The sequence below is a fragment of the Bos mutus genome, chromosome 27 (assembly GCF_027580195.1).
Source record: "Bos mutus isolate GX-2022 chromosome 27, NWIPB_WYAK_1.1, whole genome shotgun sequence".
NCBI lineage: Eukaryota > Metazoa > Chordata > Mammalia > Artiodactyla > Bovidae > Bos > Bos mutus.
The window spans coordinates 38,661,845-38,674,590 of record NC_091643.1 but is presented as its reverse complement, the minus strand read 5'-3'; the positions used below and the strand labels follow the sequence as shown (position 1 = coordinate 38,674,590).

General features: G+C 42.5%; 2 protein-coding genes across 6 annotated transcripts in view; one reads left to right on the top strand and one right to left on the bottom strand.

The window, feature by feature from the left end:
• Nucleotides 1–12,746, top strand: part of MCPH1 (microcephalin 1) — a 232,036-nt gene that overhangs the window by 127,923 nt on the left and 91,367 nt on the right. The window lies entirely within an intron of this gene.
• The window catches only part of ANGPT2 (angiopoietin 2), a 57,561-nt gene that overhangs the window by 27,205 nt on the left and 17,610 nt on the right, over nt 1–12,746 (bottom strand). The gene's annotated exons all lie outside the window — the stretch shown is intronic.

Sequence of the window (12,746 nt, the reverse complement as noted above, 5' to 3'; positions counted from 1 at the left end):
GGATTTCTTGCTTTTTTCTTCATCACTAGCAATAAAAACCAGTGTGATTTTCTATTCACTCAAAACCCAGCAGCTCAGTAACAGCATGTGTGGGCGACCATTTAGGCAGCCCTGGAAGTCTACGCACAGCAGCACAGGAGGTGGTGAAACCACAGCTCAGAGGTGGGCAGGTGGCCTGCCAGTGGGCAGGTAGGGCCGGGGGGCTTCAGTGTGTTGCATTCCTGTGACACAGAAAATGAAAATTGGGTATAAGGAAGCATCACTGTTTCTAGCATGTTCTGGACTGTGGTTTCTTGAAATACAAGCTTTAGAAGACGCTTAAGCTAGAGCACAAGGAAGGACACACCTGTGGGTTTTCCGGGTAACTCAGGACCACACTCCATAAAGACCACTGTCCCCACCAACTTCCCTCTTACTGAGTTCATCACACATTAGACCTGTTAAGTTTCTCTGTGGTTTTTCATGGTTTCGTCATTTTCCCTATCAGGCAGACTTAATCATATGCTCGTCTGTTCATCTCGCGTGACTGTCAGGATGGTTCTTCTGCCTTGAGTTGCTGTGTACCATGGGTGGGCCAGCTCATTTTAACATTCGCTTGTGTGCAAGAGCATCGGGAAGCTCATTCACTGCCATGGTATAGATGCCTATGTCTTTGGCAGTTAAAATGCACAGTTAAATACAAATGCAGACCAGCCAGGTGTGTGTGAGGAGTCTGTGGGCTCCAGGCTGTGCACAACTGTTCCTCCATTTTCTGTGAACTCTAGGTAAGCCGCTCGGCTTTGGGGGAACCACAGAGTCCTCATATATATAACAGGGTTTCAGTTTGGTCAAGAGGAATGTTTCAAGGATTAATTAAGCTATATTTTTAAAGGCATTGTGCCAAAAGGTCTATAGTCTTTCTTAGTTTATTCTTGCCTTTTTCCTCCCCCCACTTTTAAATTTTACAATTTAAATACATGATCTAAAATAACTCATGGATAAAAGTTTGTAATTTCTCCTCCCCTCTCCCTCTGTCTCTCTCTCCTCTCCTCTCTTTCTGCCTGCCTCTCATTCCCCCTGCTTCCTCCACTACCATGGGAATAGTGGAATTTTTGAGGTTAAAGTTAAAGCTATGTAAATCATCCAGAAGGGTTGTCTTAGTTACTCTTAACACCCAACAAAGATAATATTTAGAAAGACATATTCTGGGAAGTTTGGAACTATTAAAGATACACTCAAGCTGGAGTTTGGTTTAAGTCCATATGCTGAAGTAGTAATTTACAAACTAGTAGAAATAAGTCTTAATCTTCTCATTGGTTTCGTAGTTAAGAGCTAAATAGAAGCAGTTCTATCTCCTGTCGTTCTAAATCACGTAACTAGAAGGGGAAAATGGACCCTTAGTTGTCGCCCACCCTGACTCTAGAACTAACGAGTCCAACGTGGTTACAGTCAACAAGAGACACGAGAGGCTTGTTTACAACTCGATATTTGAAAGTCAAGTTGCAATCTAAAATTAGACTCAAGAACTTCAAAAGACATAAAAGACCTAAATTTTTAAAAATAAAATTTCTTCACTTTATGGCCATATTTTTCTGTAAGCTTAAAAACAATAGGAATAAATGTTTTTTAAGTCACTATTTTTCCGCTTTTCTAAGATGACAAAGTCTAGGTATGAGGTGTGCACATCTCATGTGTAAAAGTATACATATCAGTGTATGTTAGAGGGGAAATTACAGGTCTACACATGTGTGTATATAGATAGTATATATATAGTGTATATGATATCATTTATTTTTATGTATATAACATATGCAACTGTAAAATTCTATATGATACTGACCCAGTTGCTAACTAATTGAAATCTTTGAGAGAAGAGAAAAACAGGAATATTCTTAGATTTTTTTGTGTGTCCTGATTCTCAACAAGTTTTGTGCTTTCACACTTGACACAGTCAAATTAACGTTATAAGAGAAAAGGGCAATATGACAGTTGTACATATATTTAATGGAATATTTCCCAGCCATTAAAGAGAAAGAATTTCAGTCAGTTCTAATGAGGCGAATGAACCCAGAGCCTATTATACATAGTAAAGGAAGTCAGAAAGATAAATACAGTATATTAATACATACATATATATATATATGGAATCTAGAAAAATGTTATTGGTGAACCTATTTGCAGGGAAGGAATAGAGACGCAGATGTAGAAAATGGACTTGTGGACACACTGAGGGGGGAGAGAGTGGGACGAATGGAGAAAGTAGCATCAGCACACCTGCACTGTCAAGTGTAAAACGTAGCTACTGAGAAGTTGCGGACAGGGAGCCCAGTCTGGCTCTGTGATGACTGCAGGGGTCGAACGGGGCAGTGGAGGGAGGAGATGTAGGTACAATCGTGACTGATTTGCACTGTTGTATGGAGGAAACCAACACAACATTGTAAAAAAAATTTTTTTAATTTAAATTTTAAAAGCATATAGTTACTCCCCAGAACAAAAGCAAGAGCGACAGTAACAACCACAGTAGCTCTAATAACTAAAGTCTAGCTGACGCTTATTGGTTGCTCCCATGTCTCAGCTACTGTACTCACCTCTTTCCACGGACCCACGTACCCAGTCTCACTCACATGGGCACTTCTGGGCTCTGGAGCAGACTGGTAGTTCAACCCAGAGGCCCCACCCCACTTTCTGCCTTTTAACAGCCAAAGTGGTGTGTTCCAAAACTGATGTGAGCCTGCCTTCCAATGTCCAAGATTCTCAGGGCCTTAAAAAAGAGAGGGAGACCACCTACCGTGTAGTTAAGGAAGCTGAAGGGATCATTTTTACTCACAGAAAAGCCTAGATGTGAAGATTACCACTGATGATTTTTATCTCCTGAGAGCATCATGACAAAAGAATCTTTTTCACTCCAAACACTAGTAGTAATTTTTAGTGAGAAAGACTCTGAACATTCATTATACAGTGTGAAAATTTCCCATTTAATGAAGCCTTTCCCTAAATCAGCATAAGACCAGATCTAGGAATGAAGCAGTTTGGTTGATCCACGCCGACACCTGTGTTTTAAAAATTCCCATTTCTTGAGGTTGACGGATTAATTATTTTCTAGTTTATTGCCCCAATGCATCTTTCTGTTTAGTATCCCCTCTGTTTAATTGCCTTCGACTGAAACCCAGAAGTACTGAAATTGGCCCGGTGAAATTTCACTCAAATATAAGGAAGTCTTAGTACGAGAAAGAACATGGGACAGATGAGATCTCTCCTCCCATTGGCAGCGCGCTGCAGCGCTTCCCGCTCTCGCCGTGTGCGCTCAGCTGCTCTTATCAAAACAGTTTCAAGACACTTGAGCCTCCCGAGGGAGGGACAGGGTTCTTTCTCGCTTCACATGGGTGGCTTCATGCACTCATATTTTGCAGGGATGTTTGACATTGCCCTCATGTCTGAACATTATTAGGCAGCAGTTTTGATTTGTGGGTCCAAGTGCCTCGGAAAGGTTCCCATTACAAGCTAGAAAGGACTGCGTGGACGTTCATCATGTCCTCATTTTAATCGGTGGTCCAAACACGCTTCCAAGTATGGGTCCTTGAGCTGTTTCTCTTTCCTTCGGATTCACATGGATTACCCACACTCGAATTAACATTGTAAGGCTATTGCTGTGATTATAAGTTGTGTAGATTTTTTTGCTTGATATTATTTTTTATTTGCAAAAGAGTTGCACTCCAAACACCATCTTTTAAAAGTTGGCAACACGTCGAGATTCAAGCAGCCAGCGGAAAATATTTTAGCAAAACATAGACATATATGTATTGTTTTAATGTGAAATATGTCCAGAGGTTTTTCATTGCTCCCCCAACATTTGGAAAGATCAGATTTGACAAGAAAAATAAGCCCATTTTCAAAGCAACTCTGGCAGATTGATTACACACCAAAATGTTTTCCTGGCTGTCTTCCTTCTCACCAAGATTATCATCATTTTTTTTTTTTTTTTTTGCACCAAAAGGAAAGTAATCTTGAAATTGGCTGGGGAAAAGAATGCATGGATAGTATACAAAGCCCATCCCTAACTTTGAGATTTTGATGTTGGTCATCACTTCTGTTTTTTAAATTTATTTACTTGTGGCTGCACTGGGTCTCCATTGCTTTGTGCAGGCTCTCTCTAGTTGCGGCAAGTGGGAATGACTCAAGCTGTGGTGCGAGGGCTTCTCATCGCGGTGGCTTCTCTTGCTGTGGAGCGCAGGCTCTAGGGGCACAGGCTTCAGTGGTTGTGGCGCGTGGGGTCAGCGGTTGTGGCACAGGGGCTTAGTTGCTCCGTGGCACGTGGGATCTTCCTGGACTAGGGATTGAACCCGTGTCACCTGCATTGGCAGGTAGATTCTTTCCCACTGAGCCACGGGACGTCTGATCACTTCTATTTAAACACAACTCCATGTCCTGCTGATGCCTTCTAGTTCATTAGGTTTTGCCCATCTGGATGACCTAGTCTCCGTAGGCAATTAACAAACAACTGGAGGTTTTCTTGGAAACATTTTATTCTGTAGCGCTTCAACTTAGAAACAAGATATTTTAGCTGTTCTCTCTTTCCCATCCAAAAGGATGCTTTTCCTCCCTTGGGAATCCCTCTGACTTGATGCCTTCTTCCCACCCAAGGTGTGCCCTCCTCTGTCTTCTAGATTGCCATGCAACCCCTGATTCTGGCCCCACGATCTGAGAGTCAGCGCTTACTGCAGGCTCCTTCCCCCCCACAGCTCCAGCGCTCTGTGGCGCCTGGGCCTGTGAGCTGATGTGCAGCACACACCCTTCCTGACCTGTGCTCCGTAGTCTCCGCGCTTCACTCCTTGCGCACACCTGCCTCGTAGAGGCACCAGACACGGAGGCTGCTTCATCCCTCTCACCTCCTTCATCCTTCCGACCTATGTCATCTTTGCAGAAGGCCTTTCCCTTCCTGCAGTCAGCCCCTGCACCACTGCACGCTCTCTTCAAAGAGCCCCACACGCTTGCATGTTGTGATTTGATGTTGAAAACATTTCATTTCTGTCTCATTGCTGTTTAAATCTCCTCACACTACAGGTCTGCATTCTTGTTTGCTTGGGATACAGAAATCCTGTAATCACTCTCCAGTCATACACCCTAGTGACAACGAGCAGAACATTTACTCCTATAATTAGTTTGAAAACTTGAATGCAAGATTATTAAATCCAGGGGTATTCTGTTTGGAAGGCTTCTGACCTAATGTTCTTGGTTCCCTGTCATGAGGAAACCAAAACATCTTTCAAGGTCTTCAGACAGAGAAGTGGCAAAGCTGGGCTTTCCTTTCCCTCCTTATAAGGCTTGTTTTATTTTGCCTTGTGTATCTGAGGATCTTACTGGCCAAGCAGTTGTGTCCTCAGCAGAGGGTAAAGGGGAGAGGCTGGGGGATGTAGGTCTCAGTCAAACCTTTGTCGCCTCAAACCTTGCAGGGACACCTTTCAGAAACAATGTACAAATAAAGGGGAGAGGCTGGGGGATGTAGGTCTCAGTCAAACCTTTGTCGCCTCAAACCTTGCAGGGACACCCTTCAGAGACAATGTTCAAATGCCCCGTGAGCTGGGGAGTCTTTTCGAGTCTTCTTTGTATCAATGCCGCACTTGAATCCATGTCTCCCAGAAGAGCCCACATCAAAGCCACTTGCCTTCCGTCAGCTCCAGAAGTCTCCCTCTCTGCCCTCCTCGGGTTCCGGCAGACTGGACATCAGGGAGGCAGGGTCCTGCAGCACAGGCCTTCTGGGTGGTTGATAAACAAACCTGCTCGCAGCCACCAGAATAACCATGTGGACCCACGCCACGGAGGATCATTCGGGCACTTCCTACCTATAACTCATTTGTTCTGGCCTATTTTCCACTTTTTTCTGTTTGTCATTTATGAGTGACATTCTGTTAACCTGACCCTGTGTTTTCAGATAACCCTGTTCCTATTTTCACTAGCATAAAGAGACTAAAAGTGTGCTTGGTGCTGCCTGTAAACTGCAAGACACGGTAAGGAGCAGAGCCACAGGCACCAGCTGCTGCTGAACTGAGGTACACAGCTTGTCCCCCTCCTCCTGGGACAGATAAAGCTGTAATCCTCTGAGTGCCCCAGTGTATCTGGGTTCTTTGCTTTTATTGTGGGTGTCACTTTGTGTTCCTTTTCGTCGTTTAGCTTAGATATACTATCTCTTTGCCTCTTCTGTGTTACCCTTACCATCAGTCCAAATTCTAAGGAGAAAATGTATTTTTCCCTTCAGAATGTTCCAATCATTTCCTACCGATAGAAAGGCAGTTTTTCATCAATAGCATCCCTTTTTTAAATATATGCAAGCATATATATATATAATGAGGTTGGTATAACAACATAAATTCGTTTGGACATTTCATATGGGAAAAGGGGTCACGTTTTACACAAGATGAAGCTGTTAAGAGGACTTTGAAGGTACGTACATATTTACCCAAATATCTGCAAGAGCCCTGGCTCACAGCACCTTGCAGATACTTGTTTGTCACGGAGCAAATAATATGTAGCAGATCCTGTAAGGTCATGTGTACACTTATAAACAGCAAGAATAGTCACAGCAGTAACAACTACAAAATGCTTTCTCACTCACACACATACATCTATGCATATATTTAATGAGCTTTGATTCTCAAGCTGCCTTGGCTTGAGTTTCCCCAAAGCAGAGCCCAAGACAAGCACACTGGCAGGAAGTTTCCTTAGGAAGAGGCCTCAGGGAGCCATCTGGGGGTACAGGCCAGGGAAGCCAGACAGAGTAAGCTGGTTCACACACGTGGACTCCCTCGAACACCACAGCAGCCCCTGGTGAGAAGCCCCCCAGGCCCTTCAGAGGGGCCCCAGGAAATGCATTTCAGACCTTTCCGCCTGGATTAAGGACTCCCATCCTGCTGCAGGCTGCGCTGCAGGGGCCCCGAAGATGCACTGGAGGTCGGGCAGGAAGCTGGGTCTGTGGGACTAACTCCCACTGACCGCTCCCTGGGGGACTGCCTGGACAAGGGGGGCCCAGAGGACCAGCCGAGGCCTCCAGAGTGGTCCCTGGTAGTAGGGGCACCCCCAGGCCTCACTCACAGAGCAGAAACCCTGGGAGGAGCACTCAGCGTGCCTCCCCAAGGCCTGTGGACCCAGCTCTGCTGTGACACAGGTAAGGGGCTTGACACCCAGGTCGTGTGGGATTGTGGGGTTGCAGCCCTGACTTCTGCGGTTTGGTGATGCTGCCGAGGAAACAGCTGTCGTGGAAGCAGCCCTTCGAAAAGGGCAGTGTTGCTAACAAGTCTGGGGCCAGAGACCAAACCGAGGCCATGATCACCACGTGCCGAAGATCGAGCAGGAGCTCGACAGGCCCGAGCAGTCAGGGAACTTCGCTCTGACCTCAACAAGTGCTCGACCACACACAAGACAGCCTGCTGACTCCTGCCAGCTTTGGTCTGGTTTCTGGTTCCTGGGCTCTTTTGTTCTCAGCCTGGGAGATTCAAGTGATGCTTCCTACAGAGATACAAAGAGAACATACAACTATTCTCTCCTTTGTAAAAGGAATTGTTGATTATTACAATGGAAATTCACTGAAATTCAGCTCTGGGAAAGAGATTTGATGATACCACTGTAATGGCAGAAACTGAAGAGGAACTTGATGAGGATGAAAGAGGAGAGTGAAAAAACTCTCGTTGGCTTAAAGCTCAACATTCACAAAACTAAGATCATAGCATCTGGTCCCATTACTTCATGGCAAATAGAAGGGGAGAAAGTGGAAACAGTGACAGATGTTATTTTCTTGGGCTCCTGAATCACTGGGGACAGTGGCAGCCATGAAGCTGACACTTGCTCCTTGAAAGAAGAGCTATGAAAAACACCTGGACAATGTATTAAAAAGCAGAGACATCACTTTGCTGACAGAGGTCCATCTAGTAAAAGCTATGGTTTTTTCAGTAGTCACGTACAGATGTGAGAGTTGGACCATAAAGAAAGCTGAGCGCTGAAGAATTGATGTTTTGAAACTGTGGTGTTGGAGAAGACTCCTGAGAATCCCTTGGACTGCAAGGAGATCGAATCAGTTAATCCTAAAGGAAATCAACCCTAAATACGCATTGGAAGGACTGATGCTGAAGCTCCAATGACTTTGGTCACCAATGGGAAGAGCTGACTCATTGGAAAAGACCCTGATGCTAGGAGATGCTAGGAAAGATTGAGGGCAGGAGAAGGGGATGACAGAGGATGAGATGGTTGGATGACCTCATTAACTGAATGGACGTGAGTTTGAGCAAACTCTGGGAGATATTGAAAGATGGGAAATCCTGGAGTGCTTCAGTACATGGGGTCCCAAAGAGTTACACATGACTGACTGACCGAGCACACACATACTAGGGATTTGTTTTTCAATGATTCTAAAACACTCTTGCCTTTGAAAATTATGATGCACCAAGAAAAAAGTGAAGTGAGTCAGTATTTCAGTGTCTTTCTATGGCAGGCAGAACCTTTGAAACATTATATATTCATGAAGATGTATATTTATTAATGCAAACACATCCTCACATGTGGAGATAAATGTAGATGCAGATACATCCATCCATTGTCACCTGTCTGTGGGTGACAGACCTTTAACGCCATATGGGGAGGAAGACTTTGGAAATCAGTGACATTGTTGAACTTGCTAGAATATGAGTGAGGATTCTAGAACCTGCATCCCAGTGCTAGCTGGTATTGGAGTGAAAAAACCCTGGAGACCCAGTGCCCATTCCGGGACTCTTACACTGCACTGGTGTACCTGTCCACCCCTGAAAACTTTGCTACTAAGCCGTTAGCAGTATTACTTTCCACTTCTGGGAGGAAGTATTCAGATCGCAAATGTTATTTGTGTCTTATCTGTTTCCTTTCTGCTCTTTCTGTATCATGTGGGTTTGCAGAACTCCTGGGTAGCTTTCTAGAGAGATCATCTTTGCAGCAGGCTTTTTTTTTTTTAACATGAAATAAATGTGCGCTGCCATAATTACTATGCTAGACAGCTATGAAAGGGGAAAGAGTAAAGGAATTTAAATGATTTTTGTCTAGAAGATACCTTCAAGACAAACTAGCTCTTTATAAGGAAGGCAGGAAGCTTGTGTTGTTTCTTTAAAAGAAGGAGGTGGTGGGAATGCAGATGGGAATGCTTGAGAATCTCAGAACCCGGCCCCGCACGCCCCGCTGAGAGCCGCACAGCAGAACAGACCCCAAGCCTTTCTGCTGCTTTATCTCCTCTGCTAGTGAACCAAAAGGTGGAGGGAATTCCAACAGAGAGAATTCCAGGACAGTTTTGGAAGGTGCCCAGAATACACTGGGTTAATTTGCGTGAAAGCTTAGCGATCAAGTATTTTCTCCCTTGTATATGAGATGTCCTACTGACCCACCATCAGCAGGAATGTGTTCTTAATGGTGTTTTCTCGATACGCCTGATAGCTCTCTTCTGAACCGTTCGTATTCTCTTGCCCAAACACCATTCTATCTACTTTACAGTGGATTTGAATAAATAGATTCAACATACATTTATTTGCATACCATCTCCACTGATTGACGCCTCTCTGAGCCGAGTATGTATGACGGTGCCTTGTCTGTGGTGGGGAGGAGCCGATGGCCGTCATTCAGCGTCATGCTCTGCTCACAGTTGCTGCAGTAACAATGCTGGGAAATATTTAAACAAGTGTGTTCCCTTCATTTTGCTCTTAATGTTCATAAAGTTATAGCTGCAGCTTCTTGAATTTTATGATTTTATAGCAGACAAAGCTCATGCTTTTCTGGACCATTAAGGAGAAAAAGTTTACCTCTTCTAATAGAGTATCTCTAATTTGACCTCTGGTTAAGTCCTCTCAAGGGTTTAAAGCTATAAAAGTTTTCATATTTTTATATTTATTTACATAATTCAGTGGCCTGTGTGCACATACTTTAGGAAATCACGTACTTACTTGCCTGTGCTTTGCAGAAGCGAAGCAACCTACAAGTGAGCAATTCTTTTTTTAAACTCACATTAGAAATACAAATTATTTGTTTAGTTAGGCTTTGTTTTTCAGATTAATCTCTAAAGCTTTTTAAGCATTTTAACAACTTACTTTAAACCTGATTAACATTAAAAAAAAAAATTTTTTTTTCTAATCAAAAGCAGTGCAACAAAAGCAGAACAATATTCAGTGCCCAGGCTAGGTGGCAAATAGAATAGTATGTTGTTGTTTTTTATTTACTAATTATAACTCGTTTCTTGCTCTGAAATTTGATAAGAAACGTATGAAGTATTTGCCAAAGTATTTACTGTTAACCACTGAAGTGCCTGCTAATGCTGCTGGCACTGCGGCTCACTTCGGGAGGCCACAGGGAGACTTGACACACGTCCCCCTTCTGACTGCGGCTCCCAGACCCTCAGGACTGTGGACAGCTGCGGTCTTCCCCAAGGAGAGAAACTCCACCAAGAACTGCAGATAGTGATTGTGACCTTGGACAAATCAGTGAGCTTCTAATTATGTCTTCCATGGCCTCCAGACCCAAAATAAGAGAGTGTCTTGCTACAAAATACATGTTGTATCAAACATCTCTCTAAAAAATAGCAGTTCTAGGAATGCTGTTGTTTCTGACTCATTTTTAGAGGGGAGTTTATTTCAATCTTTTGTTTCAGGAGCATGTCATTTATTCACTACTTTCCCTCCAATGCTTAAGTAAGAATAGAGATGCAAAATTTGGCCATAAAGTAAGAATGTTATTGCTTCAAATGAAGTTTTAAATGCACAGTATTTCTACATGATTAAGTACTTATATTCTAAAGAAATTATGGAATAAAATTTCACTTTAAGAAGGAATCCATTTAAATAAAGACACCCTTAAGGTGTCATAAACTGACTGGCTATATAACTTATCAAATCCTGAGAATTTGAAATGTTTTGTGACCAAGTATAAGATACCAAATTGAAACTGCTAAATGACATTCCTTGAGAAGCACTTTTTGCTGCTTCCTGTCTGCAACAGAATTATTATTTTGACTTATAAATATGGTTCCTTGGGACTGGTTTGATGTGTTAGTCCACTACAACTCAATTTTTTTTAAGTAACTTAGCAGATTGCTGGTAAAATTAAATGCTGTCACAAGCAGTCTGTGAAGCAAAAGAAGCCCACACAAAAGAGTACTTACTATATGATCTGATTTATATCAAATTTAAAAACAGACCAAACTACTGATGGTGACAAAAGTCAAAATAATGTCTTCTCTGGGCAAGTGTTTAGGAGAGTGTAGGAGGAGTTATCAGTGAGGAAGGAGCATGAGGGAACCTTCTGGGTGCGGGAAATGTTTTATATCTTGATCCCTGTGCTAGTTACACAAGTAAATTCATATTCTAAGGATCCATGAAGCTGTGAATTTAAGGTTAGTACATTTTATACACTTCCTGTGTTTTAGTCCTGAATGAAAATATTTTTAAAGGAGAGATATTTAAAAAAAAAAAATGGTAAACTTTACCATGACATTACGGCCCTCGATACTATGAGTGGTTTTATTTACCTCTGTCTGCAGCTTTCATCCGGTTATACCACTTAACGAAATGAACTTGGGAAAAGTGGTTTTAAAGCGACTGTCTGCAGAGAGCTGTAGATAGAGGGTTAAAGGCATTCGGTTAGGTAAATTAGTAATTTAGCATTCTGAAACTTGATTCTTTCCGGATCAAGCATAAAAGGCATTTGCTCTTGGAAGACCAAGAAAGAATTCATGCAGTTCCCATTAGTCTAAAAATATATAATAAATAAATAAATGTCTGAGTCATGGGTTGCATTTTGACGGAGTTCAGTGCATCAAGTGTAGCAAGAAAATGATTTATCCTTTGACTAGCTGTGCTATCCATTGACAAGAATACAAAATTGCTTTGAGAAAAGTAAAATAAATGAACTAATCTATTGAATTTAATCACATTTTGAGGTATTCCAATTCCAGTGGCTCTGGCTTTTGAGCAGCATTATAAAAACTTGAATAAAGTAGCTTAGTTCTTGTTGGGTTCAGGTTGGAAAGAAGTTATATGTGTGATTGTTGAAACCATTTGTGGGTCATCCTTATAGATCAGGTTTGGGGACTCAGACATACCTGGGTGTGAATCCTAGCTCAGCTGCACACTAGCCATCAGGTCAGTTTGTTTAACCTCAGATTTCTCACTGGTAATAAGTGCCTTTCGTGCTATGTTAGTCTGAAAAGTAAATGGGACAAATGAATCAGGGTTCCCAAACTGTGTGCCAAGCCACCCTGGGTCCCTGCAACAAACTCCTAAGAACTCTGGAGATAGTTTACATATTCAAGGGCAATCCCACAATATTTAACATCTGTCGGTTACTGGAATATTTGAAATAGTAGCTCAAAGGAGCTCGGTTTCAGCACTATTAGACTGTACCATTCAGCAAAGCTGGGATTTTGGTGGTTGCTGCTGTTAAAAAGCAAGTACTATACAAAAATCAGCATGGAACTTGAAATGGGGGTGATGGTGTCCAGTCTGATTCCACAGTTTGGGAAGATGGGCAATGCTAACCAGACATATTCCAAAAATAATTGGGGTTACTTGAGTTTTAGAACAGCTTATATAGGACCTTGCATTTGGTAGGGGGTAAGTTCAATTCACCTTCTTTCTTCCCTTCCCCCAATCCAGATATTACCTTTAATTGCTACCTCTATGATTTGATTATGTTTACTGGAAAACCAGTAAAAGAACCAGTATATCATGTAAGATCTTCATTAAGAAGTATAGTTGAATATCTTCCCAACT